At 43.2% G+C, this 25,911-nt stretch overlaps 1 protein-coding gene across 17 annotated transcripts in view; it reads left to right on the forward strand.

Moving 5' to 3' along the window:
* The window catches only part of MAP2 (microtubule associated protein 2), a 225,961-nt gene that overhangs the window by 76,176 nt on the left and 123,874 nt on the right, over nucleotides 1–25,911 (forward strand). For 14 of the 17 annotated variants that reach the window (XM_051623956.1, XM_051623970.1, XM_051623954.1 and 11 more), the window contains one exon: nucleotides 17,813–17,878. The gene's annotated coding sequence lies outside the window, so the exon portion shown is untranslated. Of the gene's footprint in view, nucleotides 1–17,071; nucleotides 17,114–17,191; nucleotides 17,409–17,497; nucleotides 17,550–17,812; nucleotides 17,879–25,911 lie in introns of those variants that run through there. The other 3 variants (XM_051623957.1, XM_051623955.1, XM_051623958.1) reach the window with 3 other exon arrangements.

Consider the following 25,911-nt stretch of genomic DNA (forward strand, 5'->3'; position numbering starts at 1 on the left):
GATCCATTCAGGAATTCATATGGCATTCCATATGTTAGGGTGAGAGGACGGTGGAAATAGTGGGAGTCGGGGAAAAAAGACACTGATCCAGATCTTTATGCCATTTCAGTTTGGTTAATTGCATGTGTTTAAAGTGTCATAATGTGAGCAGATGGGGTGTTTCACAGTTATGTGGGGGGGGGTGTGTGTATACATATATACATGCATGTATATATATTTTTATATATGTAAAGTTCTCTAGCACTTGATTCCACAGGGCTGCTCTGAGGCTTTACCAACCACTCAAGATGGGTGTGTATAGGGGAGAGGATGACAGTAATCACTGGTGGGGTGGGATGAGTGAGTGATCTCATATTGGGATTCCCCAAAACCACATGAGATGTGCACATGTTCAGTGAACAACCCTACAGCTTGCAGCTTTGTTGTATTTGGTGAGAACCTCAAGGTGCTCTTTCTAAGGCTGTTATGTCTCCTTGTTTGAAGCCACCCAGCTCTGAAATCAGTAAACAGACTGCTTCAGAGGCCTGGGCCTCAATCGTGCTTAGTGCTTTGACACCAGTGTAGTTTCCTTTGGGAAATGACCCTCTTAGCAGAAGGAGAATTGGCCTTGAAAGTAGTGACTGTGTCCTGCAAAGTTGCAGGACTGTGTGTTCCTTCCTCTCGCCAAGGCTGGTGGAGCAGCCAGGCTGCCCAGGGCTGTGTGAGGCACTATCCAGCTTGGGTGATGCTCCAGTGACACCAGGATAACAGGTGAAATCCCACTTTTCTCCCAACTCTAGTCTCCCTGCTCCCTCTCACTGGCAGTGCCTGTGATGGGTACAAGATCACTTGTCACTGTGCGTGTGCATGGGACAAGAGCGCTCTGCTGCTTCCCTCAGCCATTTTCTGGGGTCATACCCTGGGGCTGGCCCTCCCTGCCCAGGTCCCTGGTCCCTTTCCTCAGCACAAGTGCCCAGAGATGGGGCAGCCTTTCTCCTTCCACACAGAGCAGCCTGCCTCAGCCCTGCCCCACAGCAGGAGGATGGTGAACGAGCCTCCTTGCTGCTGCAGCCTTCTGAAGGATATTGTAAAGCAGATGGTGCCATGCTTATGCATAATAAACAGCAAGGAAATGGATAAGCCTGTTTGTCAGCTTGAGATTTGGTCTGCACCATCTATCCTTTGTTGGCAAAAGCTGAGCCTTTCCCATGGAGCCTCTGCTCCTGCTGGGTGCTCTCATAGGAGGGGTTTGCCTGGAGAGACCCCTCCCCTCTCTTGCCAAAGTCTGGTCCCTAACATCAGGCTTTGCTCAGGTTGGCACTTCTCGGAGGGGAAAGCAGGCTTTCAGTAGGACCTTCATGCATGGTTGGGCTTCACTTACCAGAGTGGCATTTCACTGAATCTTCAGGTAAGACAACTATTTTAAAAAATATTTTTTTTTCTTTTTCTATTTTTCTTATCTTGAAGAATTATGTGGGCATAATTAGTTTTCAGTTTTTAAGAGCTTGAGGGAACCTGGCTGCATCAGGAGCTTGGCTGCCTTTCACCTAGAGAGACTGGTGGATACATTAGATTTGTTTGGCCAAGGTCAGTAGGATCTGTAAGTGATCTGGATATGACTGCTTTTTGTTTACATGGCTTTTTGCTTGTTTGGGTTTTTTTTGTGTGTTTGTTACCTCTATTCCCAGTCCATACAGCACTGGCTGCTGTTTTTCAAGCAGCCTCCTTGTTGCTTTCTTGCATGTCTTCCCTCCACGTAGACTGGGAGGTGCAAGGAAGTATCTTGTGGCAGCCAAACCATCTTGCTGCCCTCAGAGGGTTCCCATGTCACACAATGCCATCTGAAAGTGCATCAACAGTTCCCAGCTGAGGCACTAGCTCATCCTACAGCTGACAGACTTTGTCCATCTCTATGGTGTCTTTTGTTTGCTGTGCAGCTGATGAGCTTGGTGTGAGCGGATGCAGTACCGAGTACACTTGAGACTGAGGCTTCAAGATGCTGCAGTGTAAATAAGATGTAAACAATAAAATAACCTTTTGCCCTGCTAGTGGCTAAGGAAGGTAAAATGTGGGGAGAAAGCTTGGTTGCAGGAAATCTTTTCTTACTGAGTTTCTGGAAGTCAGGGCAGAGATGGAGGAGCTGGACTGGGCTCTTGCTTTTGGTTCCAGTGAGCTCCTTTGCCCCTTACAGCCTCTTTTCTCCTCCCACCCATTATCTGGTCTCATACATTCGTTTTTAAGCAGGTGTTTGTGCAGTGCCCTCACACTGAGAGAGCTTTCACTCCTGAAGTGCCTTTGTGGGCTTCAGAAGGAAAATAATAATAATTGACTGGGCATTGCAGTCAGGGATCAGCTGTCACTGCTCTTGGTGCACCCACGGGGAAATAAGGAGATTCAATCCAGTGCTTTTCAGGAATGAAAGATTAATTCAGTCTCTTGGTCCCTTAAAGGGGCAGGATCTTGAGCCACAGAAATTAAACAGCAGCATGTGGATTGGTAGTTGAATAAGAATAAAATGAGAGGGAAAAAAAAAAAAAAAGCCTTAAGCTTTTCTGTTTATCTTGTTCTCTATCAGATGGCAAGCACCTGCTCAGTGCATGGATATTAGGGACATGCTGTCAGGAGAGTTTTATCTTCAAGGGGTACCTGCATTTTGCACTCTGCCTTTGCTCCTCAGATTGTGTGTTGCAGGGAAGAAGGCATTTGCTGGTCATGGTGACTTGTTTTTCAAGTTACTGAAGTGTAAAATCATTTCTACCAAGGCATAACAAAATAAAATAGTGTTCAGTTATTTCTGTCTTGGCTATATGTTGGAGTCAATCTGGCATGTATGTATGCTTATTAATAAACTATAGCTTAATATAGAAGAGGTTCCTCTACTTGGTTTCTCCCTTGTTCAAGGGAATGGAAAGAGAGAAGGAAAAAGGCTTCAAGGTTAGGTGAGGAAAGAGAGAAAAAATACTGCTCTGTTTTGATTGCCCCAATGGCATCCTCGTGCACTTTTTGAAAGCAGTTTGACAACAGGGTCCAGAACATGTACTAAACAGCTTTCACTTGAAGATTGAGGCATACAATGCAAAGCAGTAATTATTTGGGTCTCCTGGCACCACTGTGAGATAGTTAAGCAGTGCGTGTTTCACTTTGGGTGAAGTGAGGCAGAGGCTGAGGGGAGCTGGAGGATGGAAGAATGCAGTGAGGGATGCACCAGGGACACTGTGTGTGTTTGGGGCATGGTGGGGGACAGAGCATTTCTATCACATGCAGGATGACCTGGCTAGGGATGTCTGCTTGGCATGTAGCCAAGGGTCTGCAGTGTGCAGAGGGTGCGGAAGCCTTGTTCTAGGAAGGACTGGGAGATTGCATGCCTTTGGTGGGGGCCTGGGCCAAGGCCGGGCACTGTCCACAGCAGCGCATCTGACCTGAAGAACTGATGTGGGCCTTGAGGACACGGGTGATAGAGAAAGATGGGAAATTGAGTGGAAGAGAATATAGAGATGGAAAGAAGCAGCAGGAAGAGGAAAGAGAGGGAAAGAAGCCAAAGAGTCAGAGAATTGCTAAACATTACAGCAAACAGGTTGAAGAAAAAGTGAAATAAGATGGAAGAAAAGGCATGCTAGTAATGTCTGTATTCAACATTTAAATAAGTTTACATTTATTTACATTTGTTCCTATATTTATAACACAGAAACCTTTCAAAGTCATATAAATATTCCAGGAGAAGGCAACATTTTCTTAGCCTAAAAGCTTTTTGAGGTTCGGGGAGGAAGCTGCTATTTTTTTTCCCCACCATAAGGTATGACCCCTGGGTAGCAACTCAGGGAGCAGAAATCAGAGGATAAGCTCATACTTTTTTTTTTTTTTAAGTTTAAATACCTGTAAGTATTCACAGCTTTTAACTGTGTTTAATGGTTGACAGACCCTGTTAAACTTTACAGTCACAGGGTGTTTTGGAATTTGGGAAGGGTAGGAGACAGGAATCAGTTTGTAGATGGGGCATGTGTATACATGTTGTCTTACTGAGAAGATAGTCTCTCCGAAAGGTGTAAGGAAGATAAAGCCCTTTTGTCCTGCTGATGTCTTTCACTGAACCTTGGCATATGCTCCTTTGGTAAATTGCCTCTTTGATGTTGAAACCTGCTCTCAGTGGCGGCTGAAGAAGAGAAGAGAAAAGAAACCTGTGAATGTAAGAGTGAGGAACAGCAGCAGGAGGAAAATCTGGTTTGAGAAAGCTGTTTTTATTAGGTCCCTCTCCTGATAGAGTAAACAGGGATCAGCAACTGGAAGTGGCTTAAATCCAGCAAGAAGGATCAGCAAAGGCAATCTGCTGCAGGAACAAAAAGTGTGTTTCCCAGCGTTGCAGCAAAGGTCAGATGATTTCCAGCACTCAGGTGTAACAAAGAGATGCTGTTTGAGAAAACATTAATAGGAGTTTTTCTAGAGCTCCCAGCCCTTTGATGGCATTAATAGATGACATCTTGTAGCAGAGAATCAAAATACCCTGAAGAAATATCACAAGTTAAGAAAGGCTAAGGCAGCCCTACCAGGTGTGAATTTTCTGACTCTTGACCTGCAGCTCCCTGCAGCAGGTGTAGGCTTCTTATGTTTTGTTTGCTTTTTTATGTGTGAAAGCTAGTAAGTTTGGCATGGCCCTGTATTTTTTTATGAGTAAAGCCGTTCATGATTTATTAATGACTTTTCATGGTTTCCCCTTATTACGAAGTGCAGTAAGTATTTCTTTCTCTGTTCCTCAAATTTTTATCTCTGAATAGCAAAGAGTAAGAAATTAAGTTGAAGAGAGGATTGGTAGTTTCCAAATGAACATAGGCTGATTTTGGTCTGTAAAAACCTCACATATGCAATGAATAGAGAATAAATCCTATAATGAAAACCCATTCCTTTTCCACTAATCTCTTGTTCTGTGAAAGCTCTGTCAGGCGGAAGATTTATAGCTGTGTCTAAGCAATGAAATCTTGAAGAAAGATGTTGCCAGTTGTCCAAGCTCAGAGGTTTTTGGTTTGCATAGCCCAGAAAACAATTTAAAATAATTAATGATGGCAATACAAAATATTAGGTACTTTGCATGTCCTGTGAATATGGGCTACTATTAAGTGAGGTGAATCCTAAGTTTAACGTACTTGAGATTTCCTGTGGTTTGATTTTTAGTCTGAGCTAAACTGAAGGCTCTGCAGTTGTGGTACCTAAGTGTGCCTTTGGGGGAGACCTGCACTGAGGTGGGTGGGATGAACAGTCCCTGGAGCTCCCTCTCTGCTCATTGAAATGCTGCCAAGACACGGCACAGCAGACATGGCACAGTGTTTCCAGGCTCACAGCAAGATCTGCAAAGAGGAATGATCTGAGGGAGACTCCAGAAAATAACACAGTGCCCAAAAGCCAGGAGTTTAAAAGGTGAGCCTACACTTCAGAGATCCCCAGCCAAAAGAAAATAACATAACGAAAAAAGCCCCCTGTCCTCATAACTGGATTTTCTCCATTCCACTTCTGTGGCTCTGTTCATGTACCTGCAGAGTACAGGCAAGAACAGGCTTTGTTGCATCTGTCCTGCCACGCTTACCTGTATTGAGCAACTCCTTCAGTTCCAGTTGTCCTGCTGATTGCTGAGAGGATGTTCAGAGGACAGCAGAAGGTGACTTGAGCGAGGCTATCAGACCAGAAAATGCAGCCTTCATGTTGGGAAGAAATCCTCTGGGTGTGAGCAGTTGCACCCTCCTCTTATTAATACTTTTGGTTCAGGTGGGACTGCAGACAGATGGTGCTATATTGTAGTGCTCCCTTCCATTTTCTGTTCTAACTTCTTGCAGAGTAGGGGATCGGTTGTTTCCTATCAGTTTTAGCTGTGGTGATGTTATAATGTAATTCTGAAAATGCCTCTGTGGTTTACACTACCATATCCCTGGGGCTTGGGAAGGTTTGCAAGAATAGCTTTTTGGGTGAATATATCAATAGTTAATTTGGAGTTAGTTACTCTGTCAGTGTGAGCTTTTGGTCTGTGACAGGTTGCTGCTATTCCTTTCTGCAGATGATGCACAGTTTTGGGTTTTTTTGTTTTCTTCCCTCCTCCTAGGAAATATGTCTAATCTGATTTGTTCTGTACTGTTTTTAAAGTTGCAGGTTTTTACTCTTCATGAACAAGCAGTGAATGTCAATCTTACTGAGTTTTCATTAACATCTTTTCCCCAAAGAAAGTGAGCAGTGGCAGTGAGACAGGAAAATTAACATGGCCATTGTTTGTCTCTTTGCACAGTTTCATTGCTCAGAAATTGTCTTGTGCAAAACTCAAGTCTTTAAGCAGAGGCAGACATGAGTGTGCCTGACTCCACTGCTGATGGGTCTTTAAAGATACTGGTGGAAATTCCTGTGTCCAAGATTCTGCTCCTAAGAAGGGATACCCATTGTGCTTTGCTAGTAATGTTGGGCCTGACTTGGTTTGCAGGGCTGGCTTCTAAAAGCAGTGAAAGTTTAAGCTCCCATCAACTATATGCAGAGAATCATTGGAGTTAAGAAAAGCTTTGAAGGCTGGATGCTTGTTAATATTCATCCCTTAATGATTTATGAGGCTAAAAAGTATAAACAAGTGACACTTTATATTTTGCTACAGCAGTCTCCTGTCCTTGTTTAATATTGTTAGTGGAGAGCTTGTGTTCAAAGGGTGATCAGTGACACCGTCAGCTGAATAAGGTCTTTCAGATGAGTCTGTCTGCATTAGTAACGAGAATGCTTGCTCTCATTTTACAAAGGAACCATTTCTTTTAAATATAACCCCCTCTTTCTCAGCCCACCCAAATGATACCATCATCAGAATTCTCATCACAGCCCTCTTTCATCCTTTCATCTAACGTTGGCTCAAAATGCTTTTGTCTTCAAGTTCCTTCAATTATTAATGATTCACTTGTATTCTTTTTGCCAATTGGTGCAGAGGGAACCTTGGAGCAAATATGTATTAGTTATTCCATTTATTATTTCTTCTTCATTCCTTCTGCTATCTTTTAATAGTGATGCACTCCTGGTTTTTTGCTTGGAGTTTCTACATCATCACTTGGGGTTTTTGCTCAAATATAAGAACCATTGTGCCCCAAAGACTTAGATTCTGAACCCTTATAAAAAGAGGTAGGTAGCTATCTTGAAAATGCTAGGAACATCTGTATTCTTCAGTCTGTACTTGGATATTAATAAGTGGACTGACACTTGCATCTCAACCACTCTCACTCTGCACCAGCTGGGAGTCTGTGAGGAGGGGCAGGTCACAGGACCAGTAACACTGTTTGCTCTCAGACCCCAGTTTACAATCTTAGTGGCACTGTGGAGAGGCAAGGACCAGCCTTGGTCCTTGCCCCACCCCACTGAAGTGCTCCAGCAGCAAAGAGGGGAGCAGTAGGTGGGATTCATGTGGAAGAGCTGCAGGGCTTGTCACACCTGCTTTGTCCTCTGCAAGACTGTTAAGGTAGTGGGAGCAATGTTGGTGCAGTGCCATGTTCCCCTTGTAATGCCTTTTCCAGTCCCCGTGTCCCTGGAGCTGTAGGCTTTGTGGCTCTCTGAACCTCACCCTAATGGCAAATTTTGGGTGAAGCTGTGGTCTCCATCACCATGAGTGGCCCAGATTACAAAGGTGTGGAGGCAGCAATGTTGGTGCAGTGCAGTGCCCTGGCAGTCCTGGTCTGGGTTCTTGGTAAGTCTGCTGAAGAAGGGAGAGAAGGAAATATAATTCAGTCCTGTGGCCAGGGTGAATTTTGCTGGGGACTGGACCAGTTGTGCAGTCTATGCACAGCTGTACAGTTACAGAAACAAGGAGCCTGTAGAACAGGACAATAGAATCCTCACTCACTCCAGGGAGGATGGCAGCATGACTAGGGACTGTGCTTGGTGCTCTTTTTATAAAAATAAATACATAAACAAATTGTTTGACCTTCCCCAGTAGCCCCTTTTAGAAAAAAAATACCTAAAAAAAAAAAAAAAAAAATCTTAGCTTTTAATTAACCCGGTGAGTTCCTCTCTTATCCCCCTCCCCTTTTTCCAAAGTTGATTTAGAATGTAATTGAGTGCTTGCTTTATGTTCACAAATTATGTACTCTGGCAGATTTTTGTTACTGTTTGGATTTCTGTACTTGATAAAGTATAAGAAAAGTACTCTTTTCTGTACAAGAGAAACTTGACTTAGAACATGGGCTTTACAAGGAAAGACTAGAAGAATGTTTCCCAGCCTCTCCCTTTTGCTTATATCTGGACTCTCCCTGGTGTGCCACTGTCTTTCTTACTGGGAAAACCCCAAATTTTGGCACTTCTTCAGCTGAGACATCACCACTGACAAAGAAGGTAGAATATTTATCCCAGACTTCTAGGGGCAGCATTCCCATTAAAATAAAACTGTAATTTGTCTTTTTTTTGCCCCCAGTAAGCCTTTTCTTGCTGAGCTACTGCCTAGCTACTTTCTCCTGATTTGTCTAGTTATGTGTTTGAGGCCTCATCTCTCAATATGCTGCTCAGTCCTTTTATTTCAAATTTCCTGGAGATGCTCTGCAGTATGCTGTAATGATCTTCATTTTGAAGATACTTCCTGAAGTGTGACAAACTCCTCCTGACTTGGGGTCAAACACATTTTATAAAAGTAAAATCAGGAGGGAAGGATTAATTTGTTGGAATTTGTTACTGACAAACTCGTATTTCCAGCAGCAGTTTTTCAGTCATGCTCTTGTCCTGTAGGTGTTTGTAAATTACTTGGGGTTTTTATTTGTTTATTTTTTTTCTAAAATCTCTGGGAGGATGAGGCTTAACTGATGGGTTTGTAATTTCCCACAGCTTCCTTTCAAGAGCAAGTGTGATGTTTGATTTTTTCTGGGACCTGTTCTGAAACCTTCAATGCTCTTCCTGAGTCAGGGAGGGTTCACAAAAATTTATGAGCTGAATCTATCTTGTTTTGAGTGCTTCTTAAGCAGCTCTTGCTTATTCTGACGTGAGGTTCTGCTTCTTTTTAAAATTAATAGCATGCAGTATTTGCTCACTGTTGATCTTCACTTGTGAAAATTGAAGCAAATCTGGAACATGTTGAATTATACCCTTCTGTGCAACATCTTTGCCTCTCTGCTGAACCTGACTTGCCCTGTCGGCTTTTCAAATTGTTTTTTTTGTTGTTGTTGTTGCCTTTTATGTTCCTTGCTATCTGTAATTCATTTTGTTCTTTGGCTTTTCTGATAATATTGCTGGGCTTTTTCTGTCCCTTAGTTACATGAGGCTTGTCTCTGATTTTTGTATTATTTTTATAGGGGTATTTATGCTCTTAAGAAGTTTAACGTATTCCTCTGTACAGGTACAGTTTGTTGTTAAAGATGCTAAAGTATCTTATTTCTGCCTTTCCTTCTGGTTCTGTGTATCTCAAGAGCCGTGCACAGAGCATAAACCTTTGTGTTTTGATCTGTCTGTGCTTTCTTCCTTTGCCTGTCAATCTGAGTGGAAATCTTCCAAATAAACCAGGTAGGATGGCAGAGGAGCCAAGACCAGCAATTTCTCTGTCCATCCTCACCTCTGCCTTCTCCCTTTTAATTCCAGTTAATATTTTCATTGGTGCCATAGTGTTTTCATGGGGTCCCTCCTTTGCTCAACACTACTATCCTTTGAATACAGTGTAACCCAGTGCCCAGGTGGCTGACAGTAGCAAGAATTCCTGTGGCTGTTGTTGAAACAGCAGAAGTTCCCCAGTGTACTGGCAGTGCTGCCATTTGGGCCTGTCATCTAAAATGCCATTGATCAAAGGACCTTATCTAAAAGAAGGTTGTGTTCCTTGAGGTGTATCAGATAAGTTCCAAGGTCCTTCATGTATCTGAAATTCCATTTTACCTAATGACTTTCTTGTCTCCCATCCCATTCTGATAAAGCATATTTGACTGTAATCACGTTACACCTCCCAGATGTCTCCCTGGTGATGGCGATTGCATGTGACACTCTTTGCTTCCTACCCTAAGCTCATGGGCAGTGTAACTGAGTGCTGTTAAACAGCTCCAGCTTTTCACCCTCAAGGCAACTACCTGCTAGAGACAAGGGAAGTAATTCTCATGTACAAAGAGCTTAAAAACCATTTTGGACAGCACTGTGAGACCAGAGTGAATGAAACCCATGTCTGAGTTACCCAATCCAAATCTCCAGTAATTAAACCCATTTTAGTCTTGAAGTAGTGACTGCTGTGGACTCAGTTGAGCTGTGGCTGACTTAAATGTGTGTAAGCAATGAGGGGATAGGGATCATTACGTTAACCACAGGAAATCTGCTTTTATGGTGATTAAAACAAGAATCAATCACAAGTAGCTAATGAATTAGCCTACAGTATCTGCTACATTCATTTCACAGCAAATGCAGCAGTGAAAAATCCATTAGGAAGCCCTTTGCCCTGGGGTCCTCTGCAGAGAGGCTCTCTAACGCACAGTGCACGTGCTGCCAGCCCTCCTGGCCTTCATCTGCAGCACTTCAAGACTATGCATGAAACACAAGTTTTGCTCCAAAAGCACTGAAGTCAGAGAAGAGCTTCTGGTGGTTTCAGCTGGGCTTTATCTTAGAGGTGAAAGTGGTTATTAGTTATGATTGGTTTGACTGGAAATCTGTAGCCTGTGAAGGAAAGCCATTGGACAGAGGCATCTCCACGCCAAACACATGGATGCCCCTGGGAAGAGGGAATAAGCTGTTGGATCATACTGGGGTGATGTCATGTCTGCACCCATGTGGGTTGGGCTGTAGTGTTCTCATAGGGTGGCTTTTGTCATCTCTCCATTGTGGGGAGGACAAAGTTGCTTCCCCTCCATGCAGCTCAGCTGCTAGTAGCCCTCTGGTGGGTTTATGCCCGGCTGCCTTCGTTACATAAAGCACTGCTAAGTGAGAAGCCGTTTAAACCGATTCTGCCACATGTAACTACATGTTTCTGCAATTTCTTTTGCTGGTCTGGTTGGTTTTGCTGTTGAGGAAAAGCAGTGGGTTATTAAGCCTCACCAATTAGAAAAAAAAAAAAAAAACTTCAAGGAGAGCGGGGACATGGGAGAAAGTAACTATCTGGAAGCTGTTAGGAGGGCACTGCTTAGCTGCTATGGAAGATATCCCTGATAAATGTTGACATTTAAATTGACTTAGGAAAATGAAGGAGGAAATACACTTTCTCTGAAAGAGGTCTCAGGTACAGATGAATTTCAGGAAACCCACTATTTTCAGAAGTGCATTTCACTGTGTGCCAACATCCCACTGACTGAAACAGAATTTAAACGTTTGCTTACACAGTGCCCTAAATATAAATGAGATTTGAATAGAAATACTGCCCCAAACCTATTATTAGACAAAGCAGATATATTTGTCTATTTTACATCACAGATACTGCTTTATATATGTTTAAGGCTGTGCCAGCTCAGAGGTTTTTTTAACTGCATGTCATGCAAAATCTGGTTCAACAAATGATTCATTAATATACATTTTATTTATTAATTTAATACAGAATCAGAATTAAAGCCTCTGAGATGAGGTGTAACATGACAGTCAATTGAAAACCATTAGGTTACATGGTTAGGGGAAGTAAAAACTGATGTTTAAATAAATTCTGTTCAATAACTGCTATATTTTAATATAAGCACGTTGTTGTCTTGATTCATCACCCCACTGGTAGGCCAAATGAAATAAGATGAGACAAAATGATAGGGTTTGCATCTGCAGTATTTCTCTTAGTCATAAGCCAAGTAATAGGATGGAGAAACCCTCTGTGTGTCTCTAAGATGCCCCTGGTATGATTGGTGTGCAAGTGGACACCCACCAGGACGAGGGCTGTGTGTACTCAAGGGCTACCAGAGCACTTCTGGCAAAGTTGAGGTGAAGGCTGGGGTTGAACTGGATGGTATCAAGCATCTCAGCCAGTGTGCTCTCAGGAATGTCTCTCAGTCCATGCAGAGGTGTAACAGGAAAGTTGACCACAGTTTTTCAGCATAAATGGGTGGGTTTGGATCCTACAGCTTTAAGACCAACTGTGTTGGGGAATCACTTTCCTTTCCTCTGCAAGCAGGAGAGCAAAGGGCAGACTTGCCTCTAAAGAAAGGATGAAGTTCTGGAGGAAGGACCAATGCAGGCAAGCAGAATAAGTACCACAGTCATAGAATCACAGAATGGTTTGGGTTGGAAGTGACCTGAAAGGTTGTATAGTTCCAACCCCCCCTGCATGGGCAGGGACACCTCCCAGTAGACCAGGTTTTTCCAAGCCCCATCCAGTCTCTCCTTGAACACTTCCAGGGGTGGGGCATTCACAACTTCCCTGGGCAAGAAGAATAAACCTGCCTCTCTCACCTACCTTTTCAAAACAGTAGTGAATCTATTGTATACATTCCAATGGCTTGGGACTGTCAGAGAGGAGCTTTGTCCTACCTCATGTAATTTTTGAGCTTTCTAATAATGTGGTCTTGACTGCAGAGGTCTGTCTTGCAGGCTCTGAAGATACTGTGCTTGTGGATGTGTGCAGGTCAGTGGTCTGGTTTCATGGAAAAGTGAAAGTGGCATTGGTTTCTGCAGAAGTGTGGGTGCTATCAATTATGCCTGATATTTTAGGCAGGATATTTGACCTCCAGGGGCAGAGGGGACATCATGGGGCCCAATGTGTTGGTGACAAGGCACTTGCAGGCTGGGCCAGTGGAGATACATCAGATGAGTTTAGTGATGTTTTGGTCATTCTATGAGACAGAGGATTGCTTCTACCCTGTCAAATTTGGAGTGCGACTACTCATCTCTTTACTTTTTGCTCTACTTCTGTGGATGGGTTTTGAGCTTGGGGTGTTTTGCCCAGCTGCCCCAGGCATTCTAGAAGCAAGCCATGAGACTGGGCTGTGCCCCACCATGTGAGGTATCCAGGGCAGAGGTGGTGGTTTATTATGGGGTTATTATACAAACAGTTGTGTTACAGCTGTTACTATTAACTATATCACATAAACATACAAGGTTTGGGGGCTAACAAACACCTGTCATGAATTTTGCTGGTTTTAATATTTTGTTCTCACTGGTGTCTAAGCTAGAAACCAAGGATTTTGTAAGAAAACCCAAGAATACATTTGTCTGGTAGCTTCAAAGGGTTTTGCACAGAATTGGTTGTTCTTGAAAGCAGGCCTGGGAGGATTTGAATGCCCTACTACATCTTCCAGCTTGATTTCAGTGACATGCTGGCACAGACTGAAATGGAAATAGGAGATCCCTTTCTAGCTATTCCTCATATCTATTATTTAGTTGAGGAGAGCCAGCTTGGATTCACAAAAGAGAGATCATGCCTGAAAGTATTTGTCTGACAGGTTTGAAAAAAATAAGCAGAGAGAGGGGAAAGAGAGAACATAATTTTCCTGGGCTTCGAAGGCTCATTTATATAACAGTGCTGCTCAGAAGCCCATGTTGTGTCAGCTGGTGGTTTAATGGGTGCAAGAGAGCTGGCCATGTGGCATGAAGAGATGATTCCTTTGCACAGATTTTGGGAAAGGGCAGTGTCACCAATACAGGCCTGCTTTGTTGGTAGGCTGGAGGAAGGACAGGTGAGTCCTCTAAAGATGTTGAAATCTGCTGTGGATATAAAGCTGGAGGCACTACTGGTGTGAACGGAATGGTGTGATTGAAAAGGCTCTGGAGGAGCAGGGTGGGTAGATGAACTCTTGCACACTTATTGGAAGGGAGTCTAAAACCAAAGCCAGGGCCCCTCAGCATCTTGAAACTTTCTAACCTGCCTTGAAATCCTTTGCACTTTGTTACCCACAGAACCTGTCAACTCAGCCTGCAGCTCTTCCTATCTCCATACCACCCCTCATCCTGACCTTTTATCAGTAACCACAGGGATACAGACAGTAACTCCAGCCTCAGCCTTCCTCACTGTGTAGCTCTAGTGAAAGAGCTAGTGTGCTAAACTGCATGAGTTTTTGCAGAATTAATGACCTTCCATTCTTCCTCCTCCCCTCAAGGAGGGAAAAAAATATAAAATAAAGCAAGGTTGACCCTCAGATGGCTGGTAACATGGGATAGTCTGATGTTTATTACTGCTGTGGAAGAATAGGCAGTATTTACAGAGTCTGGTGAAGCATCCATCTCCTCTCAATCTCTCCAGCAGGCAGCCATCCCTAGCACTGTTCTAAGTGGTAAGACAATAGTGAATAAAAAGAAAATTCCCTGTTCTGGGGCTATTTTTACCAGAGTGGTGCAGATTCTGTTCAGTAGGCTTATTCTCCTTAATGTACATCACTGATGATATTGGATGCTATTTTAGGCATTGCATAAAATGTTCAGCCAGTCTTTGCTAAAAAGAAGGAACCAGCCCCCAAGTCCTTTGCTAAAGGCTGGTTGCAAGATTTCATCAGTGTTTTGGGTGGAAAGATCTTAGGCTGAGGTTCTGGGAGGATCTCCAAGCTTGGCTTGGCAGCAGAGATTGTGTGACCTTGGGCGAGCCCAAGCCCCATCACTATTTTTATTTTTTTCATTATCCTGAAAATGAGGAGAACATTTCCACCAACTCTCTTGTGTTTTGGCTCTTCTAAGTAATCTGTTCTAATAGAAGCTGTCTTCTCTTTTGCCCAGCACCTTGCACAGAGGGACTCAGAATGCAGCTGGATTTTTTATGCCCTCCTACATTACAGTAATGAAACTGAGTGCACTGTCTTGTAGGAATGTTAGAATTAAAGAGAAAAACCCACCTGAACATGCAAGATATTTTAGAGTTGAGACCAGGCTTCAGTCACAGACTCCCTTCCTTCTTTCCTGAGATTGTAAATCTTTATTCCTCATTGAAAGGTGAGGTGCTGAAAATCCACACTATGTAATGAGTTCATAATTTATACATTTTCAAGACCTTGGTGTGTCAACTGACTAATGTTTGTATTTTTGCTCACAAGCATTCCTGTTTCACTGTGTTGGGGTGCATGAATTTTTCGTGATGAGTTTGCTTTGTGGCCTATCTGGCTTTCCTGGCTGAGCCAGGAAAACAGGAGGTTAACTCTTAGGGCTGAGTGTTCTCTCTGCTCCAGCATCTCCTTGAATTAGGCCCTTCATCCCTGTCTCCTCCTCTGCCTTTTGTCTTGTCAGAAATGCTTTTACAGGAACATAAAAACACATATTGCAGGGCAGCCAGAACAAGCTTGGTTATTAAAATTTTGTCTTATTTACCATATCTTATGATGAAACCATTTGCCATGGGCTGTTTTGGCAGGTTGGAAGCCATTTGGAAATGCTTGTGTGGGCAGAGTGAAGGCTAGTTTGCTGGTTGAAGGTTCAGCAGTGGGCTCCAGCATGCAGGACACAGCCTGGCAATATGTATCAGTCCCTTGTGAACCACATGAAGTCCATCAGGAACACCTGAGAGAAATAACAGGACTGTTTTCAGTACTTGTTGCTACCCCTCCACCATCCAAACCCCATGGTGGTGTTTCTTGGGCCTCCTAGATCTGGTTGCTTTGGGGGAAGAGTGGCTGGTGGAGGGGAGCTGTAGCAGGAGGGGGGGATGGTAGCAATGCTGTGAACAGTGCCAACTGTTAAACGGTGGAGCTGAGGAAGATCAGGGCAGGATTAGAGTTTATTTGGTTTCTGCAGAGGATGAGCTCTGCAGTGGGTGGCTTGGCAGCAGCAGGCACCCCCTCCAATGAGTCACAGGAGGCCTTCTCAGAGGAAAGGTCTAAGAATTGCACTAGGGCTGCTCTTGCTCATTGTTTCTGTTCCTTCTGAAGGCCTTTGAGCTGCCATGCAGTGCTTGTTTCATTGTCCTCCTTGTTCCACACAGGCTGTCTTTGGGGACTACCTTCTTCCCTGTCCTCATCCTACTCATTGCTGTGGTGGTTTAGAGAGTGGGGGAAGACTGTCAGGTCAGGACAGATGATTTTAAGCCATGAGGATCTGTTTACAGCAATGCAGGTGGAACTTCTGGTTGATGCAAAGTTTGATGGATGTGTAAAAATTCCTCTTGTTGTGGGGGATGGCAGAAAAGAATAAATTCCCTTTGCAGCCCTCTACTCCCAAAGATTTGGAAGAGAAGCCCTGGAAAACCCACGGGATATTTTTTACTCCTTCCTGCAAGTCCCTTGTCCTTTTCAAAGATAAGTGGAGCTTGTTGGATCTCTCCAAACTTTGTGGTAGGGAGATGTTTCCTTATCCTGTTGACATCCTTCCCTCTCAAGGGCTCTGCTGTCGCAGGGATTGAGAAGCACCAGCTTGCTGTCGGGAAGTGGATCTAGCTGGCTTGTGTGTCCTGACTGCAGGGACATTTAAGCTTGTCTTTAGGCCTGAGGAGTGTGGTTGGGCTCACTGGTTTCTCCTGACTGTTCCTTTACTGCTTAAGCCGTTTCATTACAAACTTGCAGTGCTTGAAAGCAAACCAGTTAATCTTCCAACTTTTTTCCACTATCTCTTTTTTGTAAAATTCCTTCATGTTCTCCTACCCCTTCTCTGCTGCCCTTCCCCACTCATGCTGTGTCACCTCCCAAAACACTGGGTGATTGCCCAGTGCCCAGGTCCCTTGTCCTACTCAGATTAACATCATTCTGGAGCAAGCCTTGGAAGAGGGAGGTGAGATCAAGGCAGCTGATACTGTCAGTAAAACTGGACCCCTCACAGCAACTTGTTTGCAAGCTGAACTGTGCAGTGAGCCCTGTTCCTCTGTTGTGTTATTCCTGAAGGGTCTCCACTCGTTCCTGTCATCCTGCAGCAGTTCTGTGTGTTCCTGGTTTTATTTCCCTTTGGTGTGAATAAGCAAATGCGTGGTTCAAATAACGGCATAGACAAGCTGGTTCCAACACGTGAACAGAAGCACTAGATAGAAAAATAAAGGGGGAGAGTGAATCACTGTCCTAATCTGTAATGCAGAAAATGCTAAATCCCTCCAGACCTCCTTTTCAGCGTGTACTGCCCGTAAAACCTGTTTAGGATTTGGATCGGCATCGCAGTGGAAACCGGGCGCGCTGCTGCTGGTGTGCAGTGCGTGCCTCTGTGTGTTTGGCAGCAGCACAAAAGAAACCAGTTGATGATATTCATAGGATTAAAGGCCCGATTCCTAGGGACACACTTGGTTGGTTGCAATTAAAATGCCTGTCAGGCATTTGATAGCAGCAACCCCTTGACAAACTGCTTCAGCAGCCGCGAGGTGCAGCATCCTATTGTAAGTGGATGATGGCGGAGCCAGCTGGTCTGTCATCATTCTCGAAATTTCTGTGGCCAGTGAACTCCCTCTTCCTCTCCCACTCACCCTCTTTTCCTTTTCACCACTGCGGGGACTTCTTCTAATTTGCAGTTTTCCTTTTCCTGGCGTACGCATGGTAGATACGAGCTGGTGGCTTGCAGACTGCGTCTGTCTGGGGATAGGCAGCGAGCCGATGGATAACAACACTCCCGGAGAATGATTATGCAGCAGTTATTTAAGGATAGGCTTTTGTGGTATGGCAGCATATGAGCTGGTAATGATTTTCTTTAAAAAATGTCAGCTTTGTTTGCTTGTTGAGGATTTGAAAGAGTTACACCTTTACTCTGTAGCTTTTTGGGTTTAATATGCTGTGTATTAAATTCCATAGCTGCGCACACTGGATGAATTTAAATGTGTAGGTAATAAACTTCTGTGGTTTGTTTATGTACATATTTGATGCATAAACTTCTACGGTTTTGTTTGTAGACATATTTGATGCATACATGATGTATATTATATGCACACAAACCTTAGTACACACATGCTTGTATGGATATGTTTATGCATCTATGTCTTTGTCTAATAAAAAAAAAACTTTTCTCATAGCTAAAAACTGATTTTCAGCAAAAATGAAGTATTTTCAGATTTTTTTTTTCCACCACTTCTTTTTTTTAACAGATTGTCCAGTATACAGTCTTGAACCTGACACACTGATTGGAATCAGCTTGTTCACAGATCACAAAGGTAGGACGCCACTGTATTTAAATATGATTTTGAAAATGTGCAAATGAATGTGTTACAGGGTGTGGACTGTTCTTTGGCTTTTTTTGTTTTGGTGTGGGTTGTTGTTTGTGGGTTTTTTAAAATTATTTTTTATTTAAACAATAGCTGTTATTCTTCATTTTGTCAAGCTATGTTTTGTTGCAGCTTTGCGCAGATTTTGCAATTGTTGTGGCATGCACTGTAAAGTTATTTTTGATGTGTACGCATATGCTCTAGCTATTTAATTCGTCCTTTCAGCTGCTGCAGCTACCAAAGGGTGAGATACAAACCTGAGTGCCTGTCTCTTGTCTTGGCTCAGTACAGCGAGGGTACAAACCTGCCTCCAGTCCTTTTGGATCTGGGTTCATCTAAATACTGATTTTAGCATCAGCGAGGACAGGGTTAAATGGTCTGGCTTGCTAAGGGCAGGTACAATCTATCGCAGCACACAGCAGAAGGCATAGTGCTGGCTTCATACAGGATCGCTTTCATGGAGGAGGGAAACTTCTTTTAACCCCTTCACTACTGCTAAAACCTGCATTTGTCTTGGCTCGGGGGTTTTGTGCACAGGAGCCTGGCAGGGTGGGGCAGGGCTGGAAAAGTGTCTGTCTGATTGCTTTTTGACATATCACTGGCACTTCAGAAATTATTTCTGGCTATCAAAATGAAGCCCACAGACTGGGATTTTTTGACAGTGTCATTGCTAGTTCCAAAGAGGTTTTTATTATCCTCTTCCCCCTAATATCTTTTGGCTTTGGTTGCTTTAACCCCTTGATGTTGTAAAGGAAACAGTGAGATAAAAAGCTGAAGAACAGAAAACATGAAGTTACTTTCTTTGTGTTGAATTTACAGATGTGTCAAGTGGTTATGGAATACAGATCTCATGGATTTGCAGTGGGGACTGTGCCCCTAAATTTTTTATTTTATTTTGTTTAAAAGAAGGCAGGACTGAAAATCTGCTCCCTCCACCTTGGTGGAGAGAGGGAGAGGTATAGCCATCTTGCATTAACACTTCAGGAGCCAGTTCTCACTCAGTACCTTCCAAACCAGATTTTATCATGTGTTGTTCTTCCCAAGTCATCTTCAACTTCTTAGCTCTTCACTTAGACCTGAAGGGGATGTGTGTGTTTGTAGGGCAGCAATCAAAATCTGCCTATGTCTTCAGTCTGAGGTTTCAGTGTGCCCTATGAAAAGGTGAAAAATTATTCAGGAAAGGCAGCTGTGTTTCCAACCTGAATAAGCCAGGAGTAATGAGAATTCTGTGAGAAAGCCTACTCTGCTGAAATGGCCAGCCTGTGTCCTCAGGCAGGTAGGAACCTCAAGCCAGAATGTCAGCATTGGGAAGGATGTGGGCCACAACCAGCAGCAACGCATCCCTCTAAAATGAGAATAATAATCAGACTCACTGCAATAAAAGGCTAGGCCTGATGGATAGGTGCTGTTTCCTGGGGGAAAGTGTTAATTGTTCAGGATATTCTCTCCCCTGTTTTTTCTTTCATGCAATTCTATTTCAAGTTTTCCTCTCCTACACATCTTTCTGTTCCCTTGGCCCGTGTATTTTTTCTGCTTTTGGCAGAAGGCTTCTTACCTAATAGGTTTTCCTGTCTAAATAAAGTTCTTCAAAAGAATGCTTTACTTGTTAGTTTTTCTTAGTGGTTTCTAATAGTATTTCCTACTGGTGTCAATTATCAGTAGACTCATTAAAATAGAAAAACCTGAAGTAAATAGTGTATAAAGTGCTTTAATTGTTGAAAAAATGCATTCAGCTATCTGTTTTTAGCTATGAGCAAGAAAGTCTCTACTCTTCTCTCTACTTTTAATTTCACTTCCATTATCCAAGGGCAGCAAGCCAAACTGCAGTCTCATCTGATTTCATTAATGTTTTGCAAACTCTGTCTCAAGGACTAATGCTGCTTGCTGGGCTCGATGTCAAAATCCAAGGTTTTGCTGCAGCACAGAAGAAGGGGAAGGGAAGGATGTCTCACAGATAGAAGTAATGGCATTGTTAGCATGTTAGATGAGTAGAACCGCCTAGTTTTTGCAGTATAAGTGGCTAATGAGTCAAATTTGTTGACAATGTGATGCCCTCAGATGAATGGATTTAATCTCATATGGGAATGTTTCCTATCTCCTGTGCACAGCATCTTATCAGTCCTCTATGGTCACCCCAAAACAAAAGAGGGTGTCAGCTATTAGCTATAATAGGGTTGATGAGGAGACTGTTTTAATTTTTTTTTTTTTAAATAAACAATACATATACGTTTCTTACATCTCATCAGTCATTTTAACTTCCTCCTTTCATCTGGGTTTTGAAGATTCACGTTACAAATTGTTGCTTCTGACTGCAAAGAAGAAAATGATACTTTATGCTGGCAAAAATGGAAATTATTTCAAACAAAATAATTTTCTTCAAGTAGTGGTAAGGGGCACTTCCAGTGTATGAAGAGAATTAATTAAGCAGGACTTAAAAATCCTATGGTCACAGGGGTAGCATAAGATGGCATAGAATATGAAAAGAAAAACATTTTGTTAGGTGATACAAAAAGGCAACAGAAGCCAGAGCATTCGGTGGCAATGAGGTGTGTTGAATAACAGTTTGTGCACTCCAGGGCATGCACCCAGAATGACATGAAGGTTGGCATTTGTATGGACCCAGAATGACTTGATGGTTGGGACTTGCATGCACCCAGAATGACATGATGGTTGGCACTTGCCTTCATTTAAACAAAAGACACGGTGACCAGATGTGTCACAGGCATTCAGAAGTAACATGGGGCATCAGATCCTCCCCAGGGCTCTCTTGTGGGGAGCAGCATCAGGAGTGAGCTTTGACCCCCATATCGGCCTCTGTCCTGAGCTCATGATCTGTTTTTTAACCCCAGTTGTTAGCCTGCTCTCTCTTAGCACATGTGATGGAGGCAAGGAGGAGGTTTGCTTTATGGCTCTTCTAGGCTAGGTCTTAAGGTTCTCAGTGTTTACTAGGGTTAGGGTTAGAACATGAAATAAGTATCTTTTCAAGCTTCAGAATCAATGGTGCTGACTTTCCTGTTGATTTATGTCTTGTGTTTGATGAAGAATTCTCAGTGAAGGTTTTCCTGCTGTTTAACTGATTAGACAGACTGTCTGCTAGGCAAATTTTTCAACGGCAAGTAAGGGTCCTATGTTATGGCTTTTTTTTTTAAGTTGAGATGTTGAGAGGAGTCAATTGCAGGGTCTGTCTCTTCTACTTGGATATCTGTTTTTATGTTTCTTGTAGGAAGGTAGTTGTCTCTGCTTTTGCACCAAAGCAGGCTAAAGTTGGTCAATGGACTCAAGAATTATTGGCTGGGGAGGATGTAGTGCACATAAAACTGGATTTCTGTGGGTTAAGACTGGAACTATCATATCGTGGTGCCGATGAATGTTGTTTTCTTATGGGTTTACATCTTGTGTACCTCTCCTGCCCTGCCACATCTTCCATTACCTTTACACCAAGGCATCCCAGTGTACTGTGGCCCCGTGCGGTCTGCTGGGCAGGACACAATGTGCCGAGAGCTGCTCTGGTGTGCTGGCTGGCCATTGTTTGCATGCCTGCCTGACTGGAACATCAGAGGCAGCAAGTGGTGAGGTTATATTAGTGTTTTCTTCATTTGGGGAAGGAAGGACTAATTTCTGCTTTGTTTTTCATTTCTATGAAGAAAATACATTGCTGTCCTTCACTCTCTGTCAAGCTATGTATAAACATTAAGAGTTAGGGACAGTTAGCAGGAGTTTGATTTAGTAATGTGAGGAAGGACTCTGTTTAACCTATCAAGAAAATAACAATTAAAGCATAGAAATGCAGCAGAGGATGAATTGGACCAGGAGCTCTGTTCACATGGCCTCAACTGGAGGAAGAAGTGATTAGGTGCAGGCCTGTAATTCCTGTGAAGGGCTGTCAGCTGCCAGGTTATTTTCTGAAAGCTTGGGTCTTTCTTCTCGTCTTCATTTTCTTTGTCTGTAAGCCAGACAAAGAAATGCCAATGTATTCCTCTGTGGAAGTATTAATCAGTGATTGAGATCCTTGGGTAGACGAAGCTGCATGTGTGCAAGTTTTGATAATGAGACTTAGTACTGTGCCTTTTGTCTTGACTGCAGGGACAAAGGGACTTGTGATATTACTGTAGTAGCAATACCAATAAAAAGGTTAGAATAAATTTAGTAAAATACTGGATTTCTTCTGCCTTCATTCATTAACTTAACTCTTCCTATGGAGCTCTTTGCTGTAGAGAATTATATTGTCATCATACAGGTCTGCAATGGCTTTTAACATGATAATGAATAAATGGCAATCAGTTCACCTGTCCTATTTTATACAAAAAGTGCCTGTTTCCTGATGGACATTTCTGCTGGCCTACCAAACCTGGGCAAGGCATAAGAGACTGTGCTCCCAGTAGCATGCTAAGAAAAAACCTCCATAGCAGCAGTGCTGCTGACTCATGCTTTACAAACCTGGAATGTTCCCCAAAAGGCTGGAAATACAGATTAACTTTCTTTCCTTGCCCTGGTCAGGGGACAATTAATTGTATTATTTTCCACCGAGTTGAAGCCTCTAGATAGTTATGCACTGCTGCATTTTCACTGACATTTAATGGAGTGCATTAGCATGGAGCTTGTGAGAAATCATGGGCAATTTATTTTAATACAGGGGGTGTCAGTCAGTGCTAAATCACAGAAGCTGTGCACATTTGTTTTCTGAGTCATCCTGGTTCTTGTGATAAGGTGATTTTTCAGTATGTGTGGTTAGTAAATGTGGTTCATCTTCTGTTTTTCTTACTTTGTGTGTATGTTCTTAAAAATGCAAATGCATGCCTTAATTGGCTAAAAGAAAATGAGTCACATTGAAGAAAGTGCCTTTCTTTAGCCTTTTCATCATCAAGGGGAAGAGGTTCATGACTGCTAGGTACAGGAATAGACAGCAGTGGGGGAGAGGTTACAGAGCTGGGTCAGTATTACACTCCCTGTATCCTCCAGTTGCCTGCAGCTCTGGCTTCTAAATGACTTCCATCCACATGCCCAAAGGGACCTGAGCACTGTGCTGCTCAGCATCGTAGCATTTAATAATGAAAAACCTCCTCTTATGGGGGAATCTGTAGTCCTGAGTTTGGTTGGAGAGAGAAAGGTACGAGTGACAGCTGCTCCATACTGACTTAATGCAGCATAAACCCAGTCTGTAACAATTCAAGATGGCTGGTATCTGTACTGATAACTTGGTGTTAGATCAGGGCTCAGTTAAAGTGTATGGTAGCAAGTCCATGTGGCCAGGCCCATCCCAGGGTGACAGAAGATGGAATCCTGCCACTCTCAGGATCAGCTTGCCCGTCAGGACAGGTCCCTGACCCGAGGACATGCTGCTCTGGTGACTTGCCCATGCTGTTGGTAAAGTCCAGTGTAGTCTGACTGTTCTATCTTTCTAAAGTTTACAGGAAATTTGAAATGCATGTGCTTCATTCTTAGGTGAAACAAAAGTGCAGTAAGCTCCTCACTTGTAACCCATGCTCTGCCAGAGCCAGCGTCCAGCTCGGGCACTTTGTGCTCTGAGTCTCTAAAGGACAAGACAGCAGTTGAGTAATCTTTTCTTGGGTTTAGCAACGTGATGATAAAACTAAAGGAACATGAGATGCCAAGGAATGAGTCAAGATTGCTCTGATAATATTTTGCTTTTCATAGTCACAATAAGATAGAAGTTAAAGCAACAAATTGGGATGCTCAATAATGTGCTGAATGCCCTCAGAGAAGACAGAAATCTGAGATATAGAATGTGCTGATCCCTCCCACACGCCATGGTCCTCTACATATACCAAAGGGGCCTCTGTCTCTGTCCAGACCCACTGGGATCTGCAGAGGTTGATGGTCTCTGTACCTGGTGCTGTAGGCTTGCTGTGCTCAGAGCTGCTGTTGAGGTCCCCCTGAGCAGGAACTTGCTTTCTCTTTGGATGGATCAGCAGTGCCTAGGCAAATTGAACCCTTTTCCTTGTAAATCTGCCACAGAGTACTGCTGCAATACAACTAAGCATATTAGTAATTCTTAAATTAAGAATCGGTGCTATTATTTGTAGTGGTGGTCTTCTGTGGTGCATGACAAGCACAGTGGGGTTTGTAAGGGCAGCCATGAAACACCAACAGAATTGCTTACTGCAGCAACCTGTCCTGCAAAACACACAAAATGCCCCCGAGTACTTAGATGAATGTGCTTATTGTTAAGTTTGTTGTATTTAGTGTCCATTAGTAAAAATGTCTTTCAGTGAATACTTGTGGAAATACTTACGAAAAGGTAAATTCAAGACTGATGTATGCAACTGCTGAAAGTAGTTTTACAACTGTATTACTAGCCAGCATGCCTAAAATCTTGAAGTACTATTGTGTGTGTTACTCACAGGAAGGAGGAAACTTGAGCACTTAAGTGATTAATTATAGAACAGAAGGGATGGAAACCATGCTCCATGATACAAGTAACATATCCAAGTGGCTCACAAACAGTATACAAACCAAGGATATCTGCCTGAAAGAACTCACCAATGAATATTTGAGTTAAAAAAAAAAAAAAAAAGAGAGAGATAAGTTGTCTGTGGCTGCATCACAGATGGAAGGAGACAGAGAGTGTTGTTCTGAACTGTTGTGCATCTTGCAGGTCCCCAGTCAGTCTGCTGTGTGTCTTTAGTGTCCTGTTTGCCCAGGGCAGGTGTGAGAGCAGAGTAGTCAGGGCTTTGATCTTGATGGACCTTTTAGGATGATGTGGCTGTATGGCTGTGAGTACAGTGGGACTGCCTGGGAAGGATTCTTGGGAGTTTTTTGTGACCATATTGTTATTCTTGTGGAATCCTGTTATTTTTATTCTTCTTGCCCTGTAACTTTCACCCCAGAATTGATACAGCGATCTACCAATGCTGACACTCTGCCTTTTTTATGTGGTGGCATTCCTCATTCATGCCTTTTTGCAGAGAATGCCACATGTTTAATTTTATGTAGCATTCTGAACATAAGGAGCAAGGGCAGAAGGTTGCATGAAGTGTAAGAGGCCCCGCTCCTGGGATTTGGTGCTGGGCAGCCAGGCAGCCCCTCCAGGCAGAGGACACACACAGCAGCATTGCTGCAGTTGGGCTGCTTAGGTTATGTGCAGAGATGCCTTGGGGTAGGAGTGTCTGCACTTGGCCAGAAGGTGTCTTCCAGTTCTGCTGTCTCCATGCTGGTGGTGATGTTCTTCATTGTATGTGGAGGCCACTGTTCCTGGTGCCAGCTGTGTCACCTGGGGCCGGGACACGAGCCCTCCTGCACAGGGGCAAATGAGGCAATTGCACCTCTTACTAAAGGTCATGCAGCACTCCTGAGCAAGACCTGGGCCTGGGGTGCTCTTCCACTGGTGCAAATTTGAGAGGTATAGCAACGAAACTGTTTGTCTTGTCCTTTTATTATTATTATTATTTTAATTTACTTTCCCCTCTCCCAGTTGTAAGGTGATCTGTGGAGGGGAAACCTCTCTGCTTTCTCCTGTTTATGCTTTAAACAGGGCTCATGGAGGCTCGAGGCTATTCGGATATCCTTTACAGGCAACTTGGCAGATGATTGTGGTTCAGTTCCAGAGACATCTCAAGCAATAGATCAACCTCACTTACCTTTTGGATTACAATTTGATACCGTCACGCCTGTGCTACAAAAAAATTATTGGCTGTGCAACCCAAAACTTAATTTTTTTTCTTCGTCTGTTACATGTTAATCTGTGCACAACAGGACAGACATAAGTATTCAACCATGGTGTCAGCTTTGCGAAATACTTGGGATTTGCCCCATAAAATACCAACGTGTAATTAAAAATAGAGAAAAGCAGTGAGACATAAGGAAGGGGATACAGTCAAATCATTGCATCTGTGTCCACATGTTCAATTACATTTTGTTAGTGTTTGCATTTACATTTTCCAGACCTCTGTTATGAGAAGCCCTTGTAATAACACTGTCTTGACCCACAGAATGCCTTTCTGCAGTATCTAAATGGGCAGGAG

This window comes from Apus apus, chromosome 6 (genome assembly GCF_020740795.1).
Source record: "Apus apus isolate bApuApu2 chromosome 6, bApuApu2.pri.cur, whole genome shotgun sequence".
In the NCBI taxonomy this organism is placed as follows: domain Eukaryota; kingdom Metazoa; phylum Chordata; class Aves; order Apodiformes; family Apodidae; genus Apus; species Apus apus.